The sequence below is a fragment of the Pseudophryne corroboree genome, chromosome 2 (assembly GCF_028390025.1).
Source record: "Pseudophryne corroboree isolate aPseCor3 chromosome 2, aPseCor3.hap2, whole genome shotgun sequence".
In the NCBI taxonomy this organism is placed as follows: domain Eukaryota; kingdom Metazoa; phylum Chordata; class Amphibia; order Anura; family Myobatrachidae; genus Pseudophryne; species Pseudophryne corroboree.
The window spans coordinates 283,456,942-283,480,198 of record NC_086445.1 but is presented as its reverse complement, the minus strand read 5'-3'; the positions used below and the strand labels follow the sequence as shown (position 1 = coordinate 283,480,198).

General features: G+C 50.7%; 1 protein-coding gene across 2 annotated transcripts in view; it reads right to left on the bottom strand.

The window, feature by feature from the left end:
* The window catches only part of VWA8 (von Willebrand factor A domain containing 8), an 875,413-nt gene that overhangs the window by 292,506 nt on the left and 559,650 nt on the right, over positions 1 to 23,257 (bottom strand). The window lies entirely within an intron of this gene.

The window sequence follows — 23,257 nt, the reverse complement described above, 5'->3', positions numbered from 1 at the left end:
TCTGCAGCATCCCCACACTGAGCACCCCTAATGTTTACTCTACAGCATCCCCACACGGAACGCCCCTAATGTTTACTCTGCAGCATCCCCACACTGAACGCCCCTGTTTACTCTGCAGCATCCCCACACTGAACACCCCTAATGTTTACTCTGCAGCATCCCCACACTGAGCGCCCCTAATGTTTACTCTGCAGCATCCCCACACTGAGCGCCCCTAATGTTCACTCTACAGCATCCCCACACTGAGCGCCCCTAATGTTTACTCTGCAGCATCCCCACACTGAGCACCCCTAATGTTTACTCTGCAGCATCCCCACACTGAGCGCCCCTAATGTTTACTCTGCAGCATCCCCACACTGAGCGCCCCTAATGTTTACTCTGCAGCATCCCCACACTGAACACCCCTAATGTTTACTCTGCAGCATCCCCACACTGAGCGCCCCTAATGTTTACTCTGCAGCATCCCCACACTGAGCGCCCCTAATGTTTACTCTGTAGCATCCTCACACTGTACGCCCCTAATGTTTACTCTGCAGCATCCCCAAACTGAGCGCCCCTAATGTTTACTCTGCAGCATCCCCACACTGAGCGCCCCTAATGTTTACTCTGCAGCATCCCCACACTGAACACCCCTAATGTTTACTCTGCAGCATCCCCACACTGAACGCCCCTAATGTTTACTCTGCAGCATCCCCACACTGAACACCCCTAATGTTTACTCTGCAGCATCACCACACTGAGCGCCCCTAATGTTTACTCTGCAGCATCCCCACACTGAGCACCCCTAATGTTTACTCTACAGCATCCCCACACGGAACGCCCCTAATGTTTACTCTGCAGCATCCCCACACTGAGCGCCCCTAATGTTTACTCTGCAGCATCCCCACACTGAACACCCCTAATGTCTACTCTGCAGCATCCCCACACCGAACGCCCCTAATGTTTACTCTGCAGCATCCCCACACTGAGCGCCCCTAATGTTAACTCTGCAGCATCCCCACACTGAGCACCCCTAATGTTTACTCTGCAGCATCCCCACACTGAGCACCCCTAATGTTTACTCTGCATCATCCCCACACTGAGCGCCCCTGTTTACGCTGCAGCATCCCCACACTGAACGCCCCTAATGTTTACTCTGCAGCATCCCCACACTGAGCACCCCTAATGTTTACTCTGCAGCATCCCCACACTGAGCACCCCTAATGTTTACTCTGCAGCATCCCCACACTGAGCGCCCCTAATGTTTACTCTGCAGCATCCCCACACTGAGCACCCCTAATGTTTACTCTGCAGCATCCCCACACTGAACGCCCCTAATGTTTACTCTGCAGCATCCCCACACTGAACGCCCCTAATGTTTACTCTGCAGCATCCCCACACTGAACGCCCCTAATGTTTACTCTGCAGCATCCCCACACTGAACACCCCTAATGTTTACTCTGCAGCATCCCCACACTGAACACCCCTAATGTTTACTTTGCAGCATCTCCACACTGAACGCCCCTAATGTTTACTTTGCAGCATCCCCACACTGAACGCCCCTAATGTTTACTCTGCAGCATCCCCACACTGAGCGCCCCTAATGTTTACTCTGCAGCATCCCCACACTGAGCGCCCCTAATGTTTACTCTGCAGCATCCCCACACTGAGCACCCCTAATGTTTACTCTGCAGCATCCCCACACTGAGCGCCCCTGTTTATGCTGCAGCATCCCCACACTGAACGCCCCTAATGTTTACTCTGCAGCATCCCCACACTGAGCACCCCTAATGTTTACTCTGCAGCATCCCCACACTGAGCGCCCCTAATGTTTACTCTGCAGCATCCCCACACTGAGCGCCCCTAATGTTTACTCTGCAGCATCCCCACACTGAACAGCCCTAATGTTTATTCTGCAGCATCCCCACACTGAGCACCCCTAATGTTTACTCTGCAGCATCCCCACACTGAGCACCCCTAATGTTTACTCTGCAGCATCCCCACACTGAGCACCCCTAATGTTTACTCTGCAGCATCCCCACACTGAACACCCCTAATGTTTACTCTGCAGCATCCCCACACTGAACGCCCCTAATGTTTACTCTGCAGCATCCCCACACTGAACTCCCCTAATGTTTACTCTGCAGCATCCCCACACTGAACAGCCCTAATGTTTATTCTGCAGCATCCCCACACTGAGCACCCCTAATGTTTACTCTGCAGCATCCCCACACTGAGCACCCCTAATGTTTACTCTGCAGCATCCCCACACTGAGCACCCCTAATGTTTACTCTGCAGCATCCCCACACTGAACACCCCTAATGTTTACTCTGCAGCATCCCCACACTGAACGCCCCTGTTTACTCTGCAGCATCCCCACACTGAACGCCCCTAATGTTTACTCTGCAGCATCCCCACACTGAGCGCCCCTAATGTTTACTCTGCAGCATCCCCACACTGAGCACCCCTAATGTTTACTCTGCAGCATCCCCACACTGAACGCCCCTAATGTTTACTCTGCAGCATCCCCACACTGAGCACCCCTAATGTTTACTCTGCAGCATCCCCACACTGAGCGCCCCTAATGTTTACTCTGCAGCATCCCCACACTGAGCGCCCCTAATGTTTACTCTGCAGCATCCCCACACTGAACACCCCTAATGTTTACTCTGCAGCATCCCCACACTGAGCGCCCCTAATGTTTACTCTGCAGCATCCCCACACTGAGCGCCCCTAATGTTTACTCTGTAGCATCCTCACACTGTACGCCCCCAATGTTTACTCTGCAGCATCCCCAAACTGAGCGCCCCTAATGTTTACTCTGCAGCATCCCCACACTGAGCGCCCCTAATGTTTACTCTGCAGCATCCCCACACTGAACACCCCTAATGTTTACTCTGCAGCATCCCCACACTGAACGCCCCTAATGTTTACTCTGCAGCATCCCCACACTGAACACCCCTAATGTTTACTCTGCAGCATCACCACACTGAGCGCCCCTAATGTTTACTCTGCAGCATCACCACACTGAGCGCCCCTAATGTTTACTCTGCAGCATCCCCACACTGAGCACCCCTAATGTTTACTCTACAGCATCCCCACACGGAACGCCCCTAATGTTTACTCTGCAGCATCCCCACACTGAGCGCCCCTAATGTTTACTCTGCAGCATCCCAACACTGAACACCCCTAATGTCTACTCTGCAGCATCCCCACACCGAACGCCCCTAATGTTTACTCTGCAGCATCCCCACACTGAGCGCCCCTAATGTTAACTCTGCAGCATCCCCACACTGAGCGCCCCTAATGTTTACTCTGCAGCATCCCCACACTGAGCACCCCTAATGTTTACTCTGCATCATCCCCACACTGAGCGCCCCTGTTTACGCTGCAGCATCCCCACACTGAACGCCCCTAATGTTTACTCTGCAGCATCCCCACACTGAGCACCCCTAATGTTTACTCTGCAGCATCCCCACACTGAGCACCCCTAATGTTTACTCTGCAGCATCCCCACACTGAGCGCCCCTAATGTTTACTCTGCAGCATCCCCACACTGAGCACCCCTAATGTTTACTCTGCAGCATCCCCACACTGAACGCCCCTAATGTTTACTCTGCAGCATCCCCACACTGAACGCCCCTAATGTTTACTCTGCAGCATCCCCACACTGAACGCCCCTAATGTTTACTCTGCAGCATCCCCACACTGAACACCCCTAATGTTTACTCTGCAGCATCCCCACACTGAACACCCCTAATGTTTACTTTGCAGCATCTCCACACTGAACGCCCCTAATGTTTACTTTGCAGCATCCCCACACTGAACGCCCCTAATGTTTACTCTGCAGCATCCCCACACTAAACGCCCCTAATGTTTACTCTGCAGCATCCCCACACTGAACGCCCCTAATGTTTACTCTGCAGCATCCCCACACTGAACACCCCTAATGTTTACTCTGCAGCATCCCCACACTGAGCGCCCCTAATGTTTACTCTACAGCATCCCCACACTGAACGCCCCTAATGTTTACTCTGCAGCATCCCCACACTGAACGCCCCTAATGTTTACTCTGCAGCATCCCCACACTGAACACCCCTGTTTACTCTGCAGCATCCCCACACTGAGCATCCCTAATGTTTACTCTGCAGCATCCCCACACTGAACACCCCTAATGTTTACTCTGCAGCATCCCCACACTGAACGCCCCTAATGTTTACTCTGCAGCATCCCCACACTGAGCGCCCCTAATGTTTACTCTGCAGCATCCCCACACTGAACGCCCCTAATGTTTACTCTGCAGCATCCCCACACTGAGCGCCCCTAATGTTTACTCTGCAGCATCCCCACACTGAGCACCCCTAATGTTTACTCTGCAGCATCCCCACACTGAGCACCCCTAATGTTTACTCTGCAGCATCCCCACACTGAGCGCCCCTAATGTTTACTCTGCAGCATCCCCACACTGAGCGCCCCTAATGTTTACTCTGCAGCATCCCCACACTGAACACCCCTAATGTTTACTCTGCAACATACCCACACTGAACGCCCATAATTTTTACTCTGCAGCATCCCCACACTGAACGCCCCTAATGTTTACTCTGCAGCATCCCCACACTGAGCGCCCCTAATGTTTACACTGAACGCCCCTAATGTTTACTCTGCAGTATCCCCACATTGAACGCCCCTAATGTTTACTCTGCAGTATCCCCACACTGAACGCCCCTAATGTTTACTCTGCAGCATCCCCACACTGAACGTCCCTAATGTTTACTCTGCAGCATCCCCATAATGAGCGCCCCTAATGTTTACTCTGCAGCATCCCCACACTGAACACCCCTAATGTTTATTCTGCAGCATCCCCACACTGAACGCCCCTAATGTTTACTCTGCAGCATCCCCACACTGAACGCCCCTAATGTTTACTCTGCAGCATCCCCACATTGAACGCCCCTAATGTTTACTCTGCAGCATCCCCACACTGAGCGCCCCTAATGTTTACTCTGCAGCATCCTCACACTGTACGCCCCTAATGTTTACTCTGCAGCATCCCCACACTGAGCACTCCTAATGTTTACTCTGCAGCATCCCCACAATGAACGCCCCTAATGTTTACTCTGCAGCATCCCCACACTGAGTGCCCCTAATGTTTACTCTGCAGCATCCCCACACTGAGCACTCCTAATGTTTACTCTGCAGCATCCCCACACTGAACGCCCCTAATGTTTACTCTGCAGCTTCCCCACACTGAACGCCCTTAATGTTTACTCTTCAGCATCCCCACACTGAACGCCCCTAATGTTTACTCTGCAGCATCCCCACACTGAACACCCCTAGTGTTTACTCTGCAGCATCCCCACACTGAACACCCCTAATGTTTACTCTGCAGCATCCCCACACTGAGCACCCCTGTTTACTCTGCAGCATCCCCACACTGAACACCCCTAATGTTTACTCTGCAGCATCCCCACACTGAGCGCCCCTAATGTTTACTCTGCAGCATCCCCACACTGAGCGCCCCTAATGTTTACTCTGCAGCATCCCCACACTGAGCACCCCTAATGTTTACTCTGCAGCATCCCCACACTGAGCGCCCCTGTTTATGCTGCAGCATCCCCACACTGAACGCCCCTAATGTTTACTCTGCAGCATCCCCACACTGAGCACCCCTAATGTTTACTCTGCAGCATCCCCACACTGAGCGCCCCTAATGTTTACTCTGCAGCATCCCCACACTGAGCGCCCCTAATGTTTACTCTGCAGCATCCCCACACTGAACTCCCCTAATGTTTACTCTGCAGCATCCCCACACTGAACAGCCCTAATGTTTATTCTGCAGCATCCCCACACTGAGCACCCCTAATGTTTACTCTGCAGCATCCCCACACTTAGCACCCCTAATGTTTACTCTGCAGCATCCCCACACTGAGCACCCCTAATGTTTACTCTGCAGCATCCCCACACTGAACACCCCTAATGTTTACTCTGCAGCATCCCCACACTGAACGCCCCTAATGTTTACTCTGCAGCATCCCCACACTGAACGCCCCTAATGTTTACTCTGCAGCATCCCCACACTGAGCGCCCCTAATGTTTACTCTGCAGCATCCCCACACTGAGCACCCCTAATGTTTACTCTGCAGCATCCCCACACGGAACGCCCCTAATGTTTACTCTGCAGCATCCCCACACTGAACGCCCCTGTTTACTCTGCAGCATCCCCACACTGAACACCCCTAATGTTTACTCTGCAGCATCCCCACACTGAGCGCCCCTAATGTTTACTCTGCAGCATCCCCACACTGAGCGCCCCTAATGTTCACTCTACAGCATCCCCACACTGAGCGCCCCTAATGTTTACTCTGCAGCATCCCCACACTGAGCACCCCTAATGTTTACTCTGCAGCATCCCCACACTGAGCGCCCCTAATGTTTACTCTGCAGCATCCCCACACTGAGCGCCCCTAATGTTTACTCTGCAGCATCCCCACACTGAACACCCCTAATGTTTACTCTGCAGCATCCCCACACTGAGCGCCCCTAATGTTTACTCTGCAGCATCCCCACACTGAGCGCCCCTAATGTTTACTCTGTAGCATCCTCACACTGTACGCCCCTAATGTTTACTCTGCAGCATCCCCAAACTGAGCGCCCCTAATGTTTACTCTGCAGCATCCCCACACTGAGCGCCCCTAATGTTTACTCTGCAGCATCCCCACACTGAACACCCCTAATGTTTACTCTGCAGCATCCCCACACTGAACGCCCCTAATGTTTACTCTGCAGCATCCCCACACTGAACACCCCTAATGTTTACTCTGCAGCATCACCACACTGAGCGCCCCTAATGTTTACTCTGCAGCATCCCCACACTGAGCACCCCTAATGTTTACTCTACAGCATCCCCACACGGAACGCCCCTAATGTTTACTCTGCAGCATCCCCACACTGAGCGCCCCTAATGTTTACTCTGCAGCATCCCCACACTGAACACCCCTAATGTCTACTCTGCAGCATCCCCACACCGAACGCCCCTAATGTTTACTCTGCAGCATCCCCACACTGAGCGCCCCTAATGTTAACTCTGCAGCATCCCCACACTGAGCGCCCCTAATGTTTACTCTGCAGCATCCCCACACTGAGCACCCCTAATGTTTACTCTGCATCATCCCCACACTGAGCGCCCCTGTTTACGCTGCAGCATCCCCACACTGAACGCCCCTAATGTTTACTCTGCAGCATCCCCACACTGAGCACCCCTAATGTTTACTCTGCAGCATCCCCACACTGAGCACCCCTAATGTTTACTCTGCAGCATCCCCACACTGAGCGCCCCTAATGTTTACTCTGCAGCATCCCCACACTGAGCACCCCTAATGTTTACTCTGCAGCATCCCCACACTGAACGCCCCTAATGTTTACTCTGCAGCATCCCCACACTGAACGCCCCTAATGTTTACTCTGCAGCATCCCCACACTGAACGCCCCTAATGTTTACTCTGCAGCATCCCCACACTGAACACCCCTAATGTTTACTCTGCAGCATCCCCACACTGAACACCCCTAATGTTTACTCTGCAGCATCCCCACACTGAACGCCCCTAATGTTTACTCTGCAGCATCCCCACACTGAGCGCCCCTAATGTTTACTCTGCAGCATCCCCACACTGAGCACCCCTAATGTTTACTCTGCAGCATCCCCACACGGAACGCCCCTAATGTTTACTCTGCAGCATCCCCACACTGAACACCCCTAATGTTTACTCTGCAGCATCCCCACACTGAACACCCCTAATGTTTACTCTGCAGCATCCCCACACTGAGCGCCCCTAATGTTTACTCTGCAGCATCCCCACACTGAGCGCCCCTAATGTTCACTCTACAGCATCCCCACACTGAGCGCCCCTAATGTTTACTCTGCAGCATCCCCACACTGAGCACCCCTAATGTTTACTCTGCAGCATCCCCACACTGAGCACCCCTAATGTTTACTCTGCAGCATCCCCACACTGAGCGCCCCTAATGTTTACTCTGCAGCATCCCCACACTGAGCGCCCCTAATGTTTACTCTGCAGCATCCCCACACTGAACACCCCTAATGTTTACTCTGCAACATACCCACACTGAACGCCCATAATTTTTACTCTGCAGCATCCCCACACTGAACGCCCCTAATGTTTACTCTGCAGCATCCCCACACTGAGCGCCCCTAATGTTTACACTGAACGCCCCTAATGTTTACTCTGCAGTATCCCCACATTGAACGCCCCTAATGTTTACTCTGCAGTATCCCCACACTGAACGCCCCTAATGTTTACTCTGCAGCATCCCCACACTGAACGTCCCTAATGTTTACTCTGCAGCATCCCCATAATGAGCGCCCCTAATGTTTACTCTGCAGCATCCCCACACTGAACACCCCTAATGTTTATTCTGCAGCATCCCCACACTGAACGCCCCTAATGTTTACTCTGCAGCATCCCCACACTGAACGCCCCTAATGTTTACTCTGCAGCATCCCCACATTGAACGCCCCTAATGTTTACTCTGCAGCATCCCCACACTGAGCGCCCCTAATGTTTACTCTGCAGCATCCTCACACTGTACGCCCCTAATGTTTACTCTGCAGCATCCCCACACTGAGCACTCCTAATGTTTACTCTGCAGCATCCCCACAATGAACGCCCCTAATGTTTACTCTGCAGCATCCCCACACTGAGTGCCCCTAATGTTTACTCTGCAGCATCCCCACACTGAGCACTCCTAATGTTTACTCTGCAGCATCCCCACACTGAACGCCCCTAATGTTTACTCTGCAGCTTCCCCACACTGAACGCCCTTAATGTTTACTCTTCAGCATCCCCACACTGAACGCCCCTAATGTTTACTCTGCAGCATCCCCACACTGAACACCCCTAGTGTTTACTCTGCAGCATCCCCACACTGAACACCCCTAATGTTTACTCTGCAGCATCCCCACACTGAGCACCCCTGTTTACTCTGCAGCATCCCCACACTGAACACCCCTAATGTTTACTCTGCAGCATCCCCACACTGAGCGCCCCTAATGTTTACTCTGCAGCATCCCCACACTGAGCGCCCCTAATGTTTACTCTGCAGCATCCCCACACTGAGCACCCCTAATGTTTACTCTGCAGCATCCCCACACTGAGCGCCCCTGTTTATGCTGCAGCATCCCCACACTGAACGCCCCTAATGTTTACTCTGCAGCATCCCCACACTGAGCACCCCTAATGTTTACTCTGCAGCATCCCCACACTGAGCGCCCCTAATGTTTACTCTGCAGCATCCCCACACTGAGCGCCCCTAATGTTTACTCTGCAGCATCCCCACACTGAACTCCCCTAATGTTTACTCTGCAGCATCCCCACACTGAACAGCCCTAATGTTTATTCTGCAGCATCCCCACACTGAGCACCCCTAATGTTTACTCTGCAGCATCCCCACACTTAGCACCCCTAATGTTTACTCTGCAGCATCCCCACACTGAGCACCCCTAATGTTTACTCTGCAGCATCCCCACACTGAACACCCCTAATGTTTACTCTGCAGCATCCCCACACTGAACGCCCCTAATGTTTACTCTGCAGCATCCCCACACTGAACGCCCCTAATGTTTACTCTGCAGCATCCCCACACTGAGCGCCCCTAATGTTTACTCTGCAGCATCCCCACACTGAGCACCCCTAATGTTTACTCTGCAGCATCCCCACACGGAACGCCCCTAATGTTTACTCTGCAGCATCCCCACACTGAACGCCCCTGTTTACTCTGCAGCATCCCCACACTGAACACCCCTAATGTTTACTCTGCAGCATCCCCACACTGAGCGCCCCTAATGTTTACTCTGCAGCATCCCCACACTGAGCGCCCCTAATGTTCACTCTACAGCATCCCCACACTGAGCGCCCCTAATGTTTACTCTGCAGCATCCCCACACTGAGCACCCCTAATGTTTACTCTGCAGCATCCCCACACTGAGCGCCCCTAATGTTTACTCTGCAGCATCCCCACACTGAGCGCCCCTAATGTTTACTCTGCAGCATCCCCACACTGAACACCCCTAATGTTTACTCTGCAGCATCCCCACACTGAGCGCCCCTAATGTTTACTCTGCAGCATCCCCACACTGAGCGCCCCTAATGTTTACTCTGTAGCATCCTCACACTGTACGCCCCTAATGTTTACTCTGCAGCATCCCCAAACTGAGCGCCCCTAATGTTTACTCTGCAGCATCCCCACACTGAGCGCCCCTAATGTTTACTCTGCAGCATCCCCACACTGAACACCCCTAATGTTTACTCTGCAGCATCCCCACACTGAACGCCCCTAATGTTTACTCTGCAGCATCCCCACACTGAACACCCCTAATGTTTACTCTGCAGCATCACCACACTGAGCGCCCCTAATGTTTACTCTGCAGCATCCCCACACTGAGCACCCCTAATGTTTACTCTACAGCATCCCCACACGGAACGCCCCTAATGTTTACTCTGCAGCATCCCCACACTGAGCGCCCCTAATGTTTACTCTGCAGCATCCCCACACTGAACACCCCTAATGTCTACTCTGCAGCATCCCCACACCGAACGCCCCTAATGTTTACTCTGCAGCATCCCCACACTGAGCGCCCCTAATGTTAACTCTGCAGCATCCCCACACTGAGCGCCCCTAATGTTTACTCTGCAGCATCCCCACACTGAGCACCCCTAATGTTTACTCTGCATCATCCCCACACTGAGCGCCCCTGTTTACGCTGCAGCATCCCCACACTGAACGCCCCTAATGTTTACTCTGCAGCATCCCCACACTGAGCACCCCTAATGTTTACTCTGCAGCATCCCCACACTGAGCACCCCTAATGTTTACTCTGCAGCATCCCCACACTGAGCGCCCCTAATGTTTACTCTGCAGCATCCCCACACTGAGCACCCCTAATGTTTACTCTGCAGCATCCCCACACTGAACGCCCCTAATGTTTACTCTGCAGCATCCCCACACTGAACGCCCCTAATGTTTACTCTGCAGCATCCCCACACTGAACGCCCCTAATGTTTACTCTGCAGCATCCCCACACTGAACACCCCTAATGTTTACTCTGCAGCATCCCCACACTGAACACCCCTAATGTTTACTCTGCAGCATCCCCACACTGAACGCCCCTAATGTTTACTCTGCAGCATCCCCACACTGAGCGCCCCTAATGTTTACTCTGCAGCATCCCCACACTGAGCACCCCTAATGTTTACTCTGCAGCATCCCCACACGGAACGCCCCTAATGTTTACTCTGCAGCATCCCCACACTGAACACCCCTAATGTTTACTCTGCAGCATCCCCACACTGAACACCCCTAATGTTTACTCTGCAGCATCCCCACACTGAGCGCCCCTAATGTTTACTCTGCAGCATCCCCACACTGAGCGCCCCTAATGTTTACTCTGCAGCATCCCCACACTGAGCGCCCCTAATGTTTACTCTGTAGCATCCTCACACTGTACGCCCCTAATGTTTACTCTGCAGCATCCCCAAACTGAGCGCCCCTAATGTTTACTCTGCAGCATCCCCACACTGAGCGCCCCTAATGTTTACTCTGCAGCATCCCCACACTGAACACCCCTAATGTTTACTCTGCAGCATCCCCACACTGAACGCCCCTAATGTTTACTCTGCAGCATCCCCACACTGAACACCCCTAATGTTTACTCTGCAGCATCACCACACTGAGCGCCCCTAATGTTTACTCTGCAGCATCCCCACACTGAGCACCCCTAATGTTTACTCTACAGCATCCCCACACGGAACGCCCCTAATGTTTACTCTGCAGCATCCCCACACTGAGCGCCCCTAATGTTTACTCTGCAGCATCCCCACACTGAACACCCCTAATGTCTACTCTGCAGCATCCCCACACCGAACGCCCCTAATGTTTACTCTGCAGCATCCCCACACTGAGCGCCCCTAATGTTAACTCTGCAGCATCCCCACACTGAGCGCCCCTAATGTTTACTCTGCAGCATCCCCACACTGAGCACCCCTAATGTTTACTCTGCATCATCCCCACACTGAGCGCCCCTGTTTACGCTGCAGCATCCCCACACTGAACGCCCCTAATGTTTACTCTGCAGCATCCCCACACTGAGCACCCCTAATGTTTACTCTGCAGCATCCCCACACTGAGCACCCCTAATGTTTACTCTGCAGCATCCCCACACTGAGCGCCCCTAATGTTTACTCTGCAGCATCCCCACACTGAGCACCCCTAATGTTTACTCTGCAGCATCCCCACACTGAACGCCCCTAATGTTTACTCTGCAGCATCCCCACACTGAACGCCCCTAATGTTTACTCTGCAGCATCCCCACACTGAACGCCCCTAATGTTTACTCTGCAGCATCCCCACACTGAACACCCCTAATGTTTACTCTGCAGCATCCCCACACTGAACACCCCTAATGTTTACTTTGCAGCATCTCCACACTGAACGCCCCTAATGTTTACTTTGCAGCATCCCCACACTGAACGCCCCTAATGTTTACTCTGCAGCATCCCCACACTAAACGCCCCTAATGTTTACTCTGCAGCATCCCCACACTGAACGCCCCTAATGTTTACTCTGCAGCATCCCCACACTGAACACCCCTAATGTTTACTCTGCAGCATCCCCACACTGAGCGCCCCTAATGTTTACTCTACAGCATCCCCACACTGAACGCCCCTAATGTTTACTCTGCAGCATCCCCACACTGAACGCCCCTAATGTTTACTCTGCAGCATCCCCACACTGAACACCCCTGTTTACTCTGCAGCATCCCCACACTGAGCATCCCTAATGTTTACTCTGCAGCATCCCCACACTGAACACCCCTAATGTTTACTCTGCAGCATCCCCACACTGAACGCCCCTAATGTTTACTCTGCAGCATCCCCACACTGAGCGCCCCTAATGTTTACTCTGCAGCATCCCCACACTGAACGCCCCTAATGTTTACTCTGCAGCATCCCCACACTGAGCGCCCCTAATGTTTACTCTGCAGCATCCCCACACTGAGCACCCCTGTTTACTCTGCAGCATCCCCACACTGAGCACCCCTGTTTACTCTGCAGCATCCCCACACTGAGCGCCCCTAATGTTTACTCTGCAGCATCCCCACACTGAGCGCCCCTAATGTTTACTCTGCAGCATCCCCACACTGAACACCCCTAATGTTTACTCTGCAACATCCCCACACTGAACGCCCATAATGTTTACTCTGCAGCATCCCCACACTGAACGCCCCTAATGTTTACTCTGCAGCATCCCCACACTGAGCGCCCCTAATGTTTACACTGAACGCCCCTAATGTTTACTCTGCAGTATCCCCACATTGAACGCCCCTAATGTTTACTCTGCAGTATCCCCACACTGAACGCCCCTAATGTTTACTCTGCAGCATCCCCACACTGAACGTCCCTAATGTTTACTCTGCAGCATCCCCATAATGAGCGCCCCTAATGTTTACTCTGCAGCATCCCCACACTGAACACCCCTAATGTTTATTCTGCAGCATCCCCACACTGAACGCCCCTAATGTTTACTCTGCAGCATCCCCACACTGAACGCCCCTAATGTTTACTCTGCAGCATCCCCACATTGAACGCCCCTAATGTTTACTCTGCAGCATCCCCACACTGAGCGCCCCTAATGTTTACTCTGCAGCATCCTCACACTGTACGCCCCTAATGTTTACTCTGCAGCATCCCCACACTGAGCACTCCTAATGTTTACTCTGCAGCATCCCCACAATGAACGCCCCTAATGTTTACTCTGCAGCATCCCCACACTGAGTGCCCCTAATGTTTACTCTGCAGCATCCCCACACTGAGCACTCCTAATGTTTACTCTGCAGCATCCCCACACTGAACGCCCCTAATGTTTACTCTGCAGCTTCCCCACACTGAACGCCCTTAATGTTTACTCTTCAGCATCCCCACACTGAACGCCCCTAATGTTTACTCTGCAGCATCCCCACACTGAACACCCCTAGTGTTTACTCTGCAGCATCCCCACACTGAACACCCCTAATGTTTACTCTGCAGCATCCCCACACTGAGCACCCCTGTTTACTCTGCAGCATCCCCACACTGAACACCCCTAATGTTTACTCTGCAGCATCCCCACACTGAGCGCCCCTAATGTTTACTCTGCAGCATCCCCACACTGAGCGCCCCTAATGTTTACTCTGCAGCATCCCCACACTGAGCACCCCTAATGTTTACTCTGCAGCATCCCCACACTGAGCGCCCCTGTTTATGCTGCAGCATCCCCACACTGAACGCCCCTAATGTTTACTCTGCAGCATCCCCACACTGAGCACCCCTAATGTTTACTCTGCAGCATCCCCACACTGAGCGCCCCTAATGTTTACTCTGCAGCATCCCCACACTGAGCGCCCCTAATGTTTACTCTGCAGCATCCCCACACTGAACTCCCCTAATGTTTACTCTGCAGCATCCCCACACTGAACAGCCCTAATGTTTATTCTGCAGCATCCCCACACTGAGCACCCCTAATGTTTACTCTGCAGCATCCCCACACTTAGCACCCCTAATGTTTACTCTGCAGCATCCCCACACTGAGCACCCCTAATGTTTACTCTGCAGCATCCCCACACTGAACACCCCTAATGTTTACTCTGCAGCATCCCCACACTGAACGCCCCTAATGTTTACTCTGCAGCATCCCCACACTGAACGCCCCTAATGTTTACTCTGCAGCATCCCCACACTGAGCGCCCCTAATGTTTACTCTGCAGCATCCCCACACTGAGCACCCCTAATGTTTACTCTGCAGCATCCCCACACGGAACGCCCCTAATGTTTACTCTGCAGCATCCCCACACTGAACGCCCCTGTTTACTCTGCAGCATCCCCACACTGAACACCCCTAATGTTTACTCTGCAGCATCCCCACACTGAGCGCCCCTAATGTTTACTCTGCAGCATCCCCACACTGAGCGCCCCTAATGTTCACTCTACAGCATCCCCACACTGAGCGCCCCTAATGTTTACTCTGCAGCATCCCCACACTGAGCACCCCTAATGTTTACTCTGCAGCATCCCCACACTGAGCGCCCCTAATGTTTACTCTGCAGCATCCCCACACTGAGCGCCCCTAATGTTTACTCTGCAGCATCCCCACACTGAACACCCCTAATGTTTACTCTGCAGCATCCCCACACTGAGCGCCCCTAATGTTTACTCTGCAGCATCCCCACACTGAGCGCCCCTAATGTTTACTCTGTAGCATCCTCACACTGTACGCCCCTAATGTTTACTCTGCAGCATCCCCAAACTGAGCGCCCCTAATGTTTACTCTGCAGCATCCCCACACTGAGCGCCCCTAATGTTTACTCTGCAGCATCCCCACACTGAACACCCCTAATGTTTACTCTGCAGCATCCCCACACTGAACGCCCCTAATGTTTACTCTGCAGCATCCCCACACTGAACACCCCTAATGTTTACTCTGCAGCATCACCACACTGAGCGCCCCTAATGTTTACTCTGCAGCATCCCCACACTGAGCACCCCTAATGTTTACTCTACAGCATCCCCACACGGAACGCCCCTAATGTTTACTCTGCAGCATCCCCACACTGAGCGCCCCTAATGTTTACTCTGCAGCATCCCCACACTGAACACCCCTAATGTCTACTCTGCAGCATCCCCACACCGAACGCCCCTAATGTTTACTCTGCAGCATCCCCACACTGAGCGCCCCTAATGTTAACTCTGCAGCATCCCCACACTGAGCGCCCCTAATGTTTACTCTGCAGCATCCCCACACTGAGCACCCCTAATGTTTACTCTGCATCATCCCCACACTGAGCGCCCCTGTTTACGCTGCAGCATCCCCACACTGAACGCCCCTAATGTTTACTCTGCAGCATCCCCACACTGAGCACCCCTAATGTTTACTCTGCAGCATCCCAACACTGAGCACCCCTAATGTTTACTCTGCAGCATCCCCACACTGAGCGCCCCTAATGTTTACTCTGCAGCATCCCCACACTGAGCACCCCTAATGTTTACTCTGCAGCATCCCCACACTGAACGCCCCTAATGTTTACTCTGCAGCATCCCCACACTGAACGCCCCTAATGTTTACTCTGCAGCATCCCCACACTGAACGCCCCTAATGTTTACTCTGCAGCATCCCCACACTGAACACCCCTAATGTTTACTCTGCAGCATCCCCACACTGAACACCCCTAATGTTTACTCTGCAGCATCCCCACACTGAACGCCCCTAATGTTTACTCTGCAGCATCCCCACACTGAGCGCCCCTAATGTTTACTCTGCAGCATCCCCACACTGAGCACCCCTAATGTTTACTCTGCAGCATCCCCACACGGAACGCCCCTAATGTTTACTCTGCAGCATCCCCACACTGAACACCCCTAATGTTTACTCTGCAGCATCCCCACACTGAACACCCCTAATGTTTACTCTGCAGCATCCCCACACTGAGCGCCCCTAATGTTTACTCTGCAGCATCCCCACACTGAGCGCCCCTAATGTTCACTCTACAGCATCCCCACACTGAGCGCCCCTAATGTTTACTCTGCAGCATCCCCACACTGAGCACCCCTAATGTTTACTCTGCAGCATCCCCACACTGAGCGCCCCTAATGTTTACTCTGCAGCATCCCCACACTGAGCGCCCCTAATGTTTACTCTGCAGCATCCCCACACTGAACACCCCTAATGTTTACTCTGCAGCATCCCCACACTGAGCGCCCCTAATGTTTACTCTGCAGCATCCCCACACTGAGCGCCCCTAATGTTTACTCTGTAGCATCCTCACACTGTACGCCCCTAATGTTTACTCTGCAGCATCCCCAAACTGAGCGCCCCTAATGTTTACTCTGCAGCATCCCCACACTGAGCGCCCCTAATGTTTACTCTGCAGCATCCCCACACTGAACACCCCTAATGTTTACTCTGCAGCATCCCCACACTGAACGCCCCTAATGTTTACTCTGCAGCATCCCCACACTGAACACCCCTAATGTTTACTCTGCAGCATCACCACACTGAGCGCCCCTAATGTTTACTATGCAGCATCCCCACACTGAGCACCCCTAATGTTTACTCTACAGCATCCCCACACGGAACGCCCCTAATGTTTACTCTGCAGCATCCCCACACTGAGCGCCCCTAATGTTTACTCTGCAGCATCCCCACACTGAACACCCCTAATGTCTACTCTGCAGCATCCCCACACCGAACGCCCCTAATGTTTACTCTGCAGCATCCCCACACTGAGCGCCCCTAATGTTAACTCTGCAGCATCCCCACACTGAGCGCCCCTAATGTTTACTCTGCAGCATCCCCACACTGAGCACCCCTAATGTTTACTCTGCATCATCCCCACACTGAGCGCCCCTGTTTACGCTGCAGCATCCCCACACTGAACGCCCCTAATGTTTACTCTGCAGCATCCCCACACTGAGCACCCCTAATGTTTACTCTGCAGCATCCCCACACTGAGCACCCCTAATGTTTACTCTGCAGCATCCCCACACTGAGCGCCCCTAATGTTTACTCTGCAGCATCCCCACACTGAGCACCCCTAATGTTTACTCTGCAGCATCCCCACACTGAACGCCCCTAATGTTTACTCTGCAGCATCCCCACACTGAACGCCCCTAATGTTTACTCTGCAGCATCCCCACACTGAACGCCCCTAATGTTTACTCTGCAGCATCCCAACACTGAACACCCCTAATGTTTACTCTGCAGCATCCCCACACTGAACACCCCTAATGTTTACTTTGCAGCATCTCCACACTGAACGCCCCTAATGTTTACTTTGCAGCATCCCCACACTGAACGCCCCTAATGTTTACTCTGCAGCATCCCCACACTAAACGCCCCTAATGTTTACTCTGCAGCATCCCCACACTGAACGCCCCTAATGTTTACTCTGCAGCATCCCCACACTGAACACCCCTAATGTTTACTCTGCAGCATCCCCACACTGAGCGCCCCTAATGTTTACTCTACAGCATCCCCACACTGAACGCCCCTAATGTTTACTCTGCAGCATCCCCACACTGAACGCCCCTAATGTTTACTCTGCAGCATCCCCACACTGAACACCCCTGTTTACTCTGCAGCATCCCCACACTGAGCATCCCTAATGTTTACTCTGCAGCATCCCCACACTGAACACCCCTAATGTTTACTCTGCAGCATCCCCACACTGAACGCCCCTAATGTTTACTCTGCAGCATCCCCACACTGAGCGCCCCTAATGTTTACTCTGCAGCATCCCCACACTGAACGCCCCTAATGTTTACTCTGCAGCATCCCCACACTGAGCGCCCCTAATGTTTACTCTGCAGCATCCCCACACTGAGCACCCCTGTTTACTCTGCAGCATCCCCACACTGAGCACCCCTGTTTACTCTGCAGCATCCCCACACTGAGCGCCCCTAATGTTTACTCTGCAGCATCCCCACACTGAGCGCCCCTAATGTTTACTCTGCAGCATCCCCACACTGAACACCCCTAATGTTTACTCTGCAACATCCCCACACTGAACGCCCATAATGTTTACTCTGCAGCATCCCCACACTGAACGCCCCTAATGTTTACTCTGCAGCATCCCCACACTGAGCGCCCCTAATGTTTACACTGAACGCCCCTAATGTTTACTCTGCAGTATCCCCACATTGAACGCCCCTAATGTTTACTCTGCAGTATCCCCACACTGAACGCCCCTAATGTTTACTCTGCAGCATCCCCACACTGAACGCCCCTAATGTTTACTCTGCAGCATCCCCATAATGAGCGCCCCTAATGTTTACTCTGCAGCATCCCCACACTGAACACCCCTAATGTTTATTCTGCAGCATCCCCACACTGAACGCCCCTAATGTTTACTCTGCAGCATCCCCACACTGAACGCCCCTAATGTTTACTCTGCAGCATCCCCACATTGAACGCCCCTAATGTTTACTCTGCAGCATCCCCACACTGAGCGCCCCTAATGTTTACTCTGCAGCATCCTCACACTGTACGCCCCTAATGTTTACTCTGCAGCATCCCCACACTGAACGTTGGCCATCCTACGATTTTAAGTTAAATACCCTTGTCTTCCTTGCCTGACACTGTGTAAAAGGATAATTATGAAGGGCGTGCTGTCCAACTTCTGACTGAGAGAATGAGGACCCAGTGACATACCACGAGTCCAGCATGAGGCACAACACAATGTTAAGAGTGTGTAGACTACAAGTAAAATTCAGGTAAACAATAGATGGTCCCCAGTGACATCACAGCCGGTAACGTCTATTTATTAGTGAGATCCAATCACGTCTGTCAAGGGAAAAACTGCACAGTTTACCATAGCCCAGATAAGAGATTACATCAGATGAGCTTGTACACGGTTCCAAGCTCTTTTGATCTCTGATTCAGCTGTCAGATGCTTGTCACATCTTCGTAAAGAGATTAGCTCAGGCTGTCGGCGTAAATCCAGGCTAGCTGAGCTGACGTTGAGATCACCCCAGCTAGTCACTGTGAGCTCATGTCAGATCAAGCTGAACTGAGATTTTCTATCACTAAATATCTTATAGGTTTCTTCTTCAGAGCAGTCCATGGCAGGGCGTTTCTAGAAACACAGAATTTAACAAGATAAAATAACCTACAGGGCCACTGAATAGGTCTTGTTTTTATGTCTTTTTTTCTGTTTTATTTTTTTTATCTTAATATATTAGATCTAGCCATATATTTGCCTCATACTTTCTTGATTTGTTTTACTGTGAGTCTTTATACTGTATTAAGGGCTATATGTATCAAAGCTTGGAAAGAGATACAGTGGAGTTAGACAAAGTACCAACCAATCAGCTCCTAACTGCCATGTCACAGGCTATGTTTGAAAAATTACACTTAGCAGCTGATTGGTTGGTACTTTATCTCTCTCCAAGGTTTGATACATATGGCCCACAATTGTTTATTTGGGTTTCCATAAAGATTGAAAATGTTACTCTTCTGTAGGATTCTCTGTTTTAAGCTAATACTGTACTGCACTGTTTAATATGATGCTGTAGGTGTGCCCTAACCGAATAACTTTGCTTTCTCTGAGTCCCCATATAGTAAATAACAAGATTTTGTTTTATTTATTGTCATACCTGCCTGTTGCCCGATATTCATATCCACAGTAAGATGTACCTCACTGTGGGCCTGATTTAGAGGTGTACACAGTTGCATGCGCACCTGTGAATTCATACACAGCAGACTTGCGAACATATGCTACTTCCTACTGCATAGAGACGCCCACTGTCACCCCCTCACATCCACCGCTAACATACAGAAGGCAGACATTGGGTGCACATCAGTCGCATCACTGAACCTCAAAGCAAGTAATGTGTTTGTAGGAGTGAACTTGGCAGTGGGGATTAACATATAGGCCACAAGCAGTGGCGCACCCATATAGCTGCATGAGTATTATTAATGGCTGTCTAGCGTCCTCTGCAGCCTGCTGTCTTCCTGGTGGCACTTGTAAGTGCAATAAAAGTTTACTTTATTTTAATTATAGTATATATATATCCATGTGCATACATATATACACATGTATATACATACATACACACACACACACACACACACACACACACACACACACACACACATATGATATATATATACATGTGTATATATATGTGTACTGTATGTGTGTGTATGTATATATGTATGTGTAGATATATATATATATATATATATATATACATACATACATACACACACACACACACACTAGTTTTACGGACCAAGCGTATACTGGGTCACCTCAGTCCCCACCCCCGTGATTGGCTCTGCCCAGTTCTGAAAACCCCCCCATTCAAATCCTGCGTTTGCCACTGACAAGAAAATGAAGAACGCAATATATCTTTTAGCTTTTAGAAAGTATGGATTCAGTCAAATGAGAAATCATTTTTGTAAGTGATAGATTAGGGTGGTTCTGTGGATGTAACCTGATTATATTTTACTCAGGCGTTCGAAATGGCATAACACGATAAATGAATTAAAAAGCTGAAATAATATGGTTTCCCTCGGAAACAGCCGAATGGATTTAGGCTTGCCTAAAATACAGTACATTGGGTCTGATTCAGAGGCGGAAGCAATGGGGTGTTTTCACAAATAGACGTTTCTCCTACTGCGCATGCGTATGAGTCTCACGATGGTCTTGTGACACGATGGTCTTGTGACAGCTGTCACAGTATGGATTTATTTACAAAGTGATTGACAGGCGGTAAACGGGGCAGGGTGGCAACTCACATGCAGGCGTGTCAAAGGCATTTCGGGGGAGTGTAAGAACAATGATGAACAGTGTAGATTGGGTATGAGTGATATAATCAGATAATTATCAAATTCTTCACCAAACCCAGCAAACCCATCTCCTCCTAACCCTCTCTTCCAAGCTCTATGTCTACCCCGTCTGTGTCACACCTGTCTGTCTACCCCTCCCCTTTAGAATGTAAGCTCTCACGAGTAGGGCCCTCTGCCCTTATGTGCTTATCCTTTTCTTACTTTAATAATCTTCAACTGCAAACCCAGCGGTCTTCTGCCACCTGATATTTATTCCAGTGTCATCTGCTAATGTAGCTATGTTAATTTACCCTGTACTTGTCCTATACTGTCTTCAACTGTAAGTTTCTGTTTTCCTGTTTTGATTATTTATGTACTCTGTAACTGGGCACCACGGAACCCTTGTGGCGCCAAATAAAGGATAATAATAATAATAATAATATTGTTAAATAGTCATAATACTAAACTGCTGGCTTGGTTAATATTCCTAATTTTATTCTGAAAGATTAAATACATAAATCATAGACACAAATATTAAAAATATATAAAATAGAACAAGGAGAGCCGTAGTAAATTACCGGTATGCAATCTTAAAAGATATCAATTAAAACTTGTTAATAGAGGATTCTATATGTCTGTCAATTTTATTTGCACAATCAATAGGCCGATATCCATTGAGTACTTAGCAAAATAGATGTATACTACTGGCCTTAAATAAGGTGCAATTCCGTACAGTCACCATCAGCAGGAGATCCCCACAATGAAGAAGGCTATCTGTAGGCTGTAAACTATTCACATTTAGAGCTGATCCAGACAAATGAAAAGCAGCTTCACTATATATTTAACCCACCTTGATAAAGTTACATGCGGTCACTGTTGGTAGAAAAAATAAGAATTTACTTACCGATAATTCTATTTCTCGTAGTCCGTAGTGGATGCTGGGGACTCCGTAAGGACCATGGGGGGATAGCGGCTCCGCAGGAGACAGGGCACAAAAGTAAAAGCTTTAGGATCAGGTGGTGTGCACTGGCTCCTCCCCCTATGACCCTCCTCCAAGCCTCAGTTAGGATACTGTGCCCGGACGAGCGTACACAATAAGGAAGGATTTTGAATCCCGGGTAAGACTCATACCTGCCACACCAATCACACTGTACAACCTGTGATCTGAACCCAGTTAACAGCATGATAACAGCGGAGCCTCTGAAAAGATGGCTCACAACAATAATAACCCGATTTTTGTAACAATAACTATGTACAAGTATTGCAGACAATCCGCACTTGGGATGGGCGCCCAGCATCCACTACGGACTACGAGAAATAGAATTATCGGTAAGTAAATTCTTATTTTCTCTGACTTCCTAAGTGGATGCTGGGGACTCCGTAACGTGTTTGCCCCTGACCAAGTAGCAGCTCGGCAAAGTTGTAAAGCCGAGACCCCTCGGGCAGCCGCCCAAGATGAGCCCACCTTCCTTGTGGAATGGGCATTTACATATTTTGGCTGTGGCAGGCCTGCCACAGAATGTGCAAGCTGAATTGTACTACACATCCAATCGTCTGCTTAGAAACAAGAGCACCCAGTTTGTTGAGTGCATACAGGATAACAGCAAGTCAGTTTTCCTGACTCCAGCCGTCCTGGAAATATATATTTTCAGGGCCCTGACAACATCTAGCAACTTGGAGTCCTCCAAGTCCCTAGTAGCCGCAGGTACCACAATAAGCTGGTTCAGGTGAAACGCTGACACCACCTTAGGGAGAAACTGGGGACGAGTCCGCAGCTCTGCCCTGTCCGAAAGGACAATCAGATATGGGCTTTTGTGAGACAAAGCCGCCAATTCTGACACTCGCCTGGCCGAGGCCAGGGCCAACAGCATGGTCACTTTCCATGTGAGATATTTCAAATCC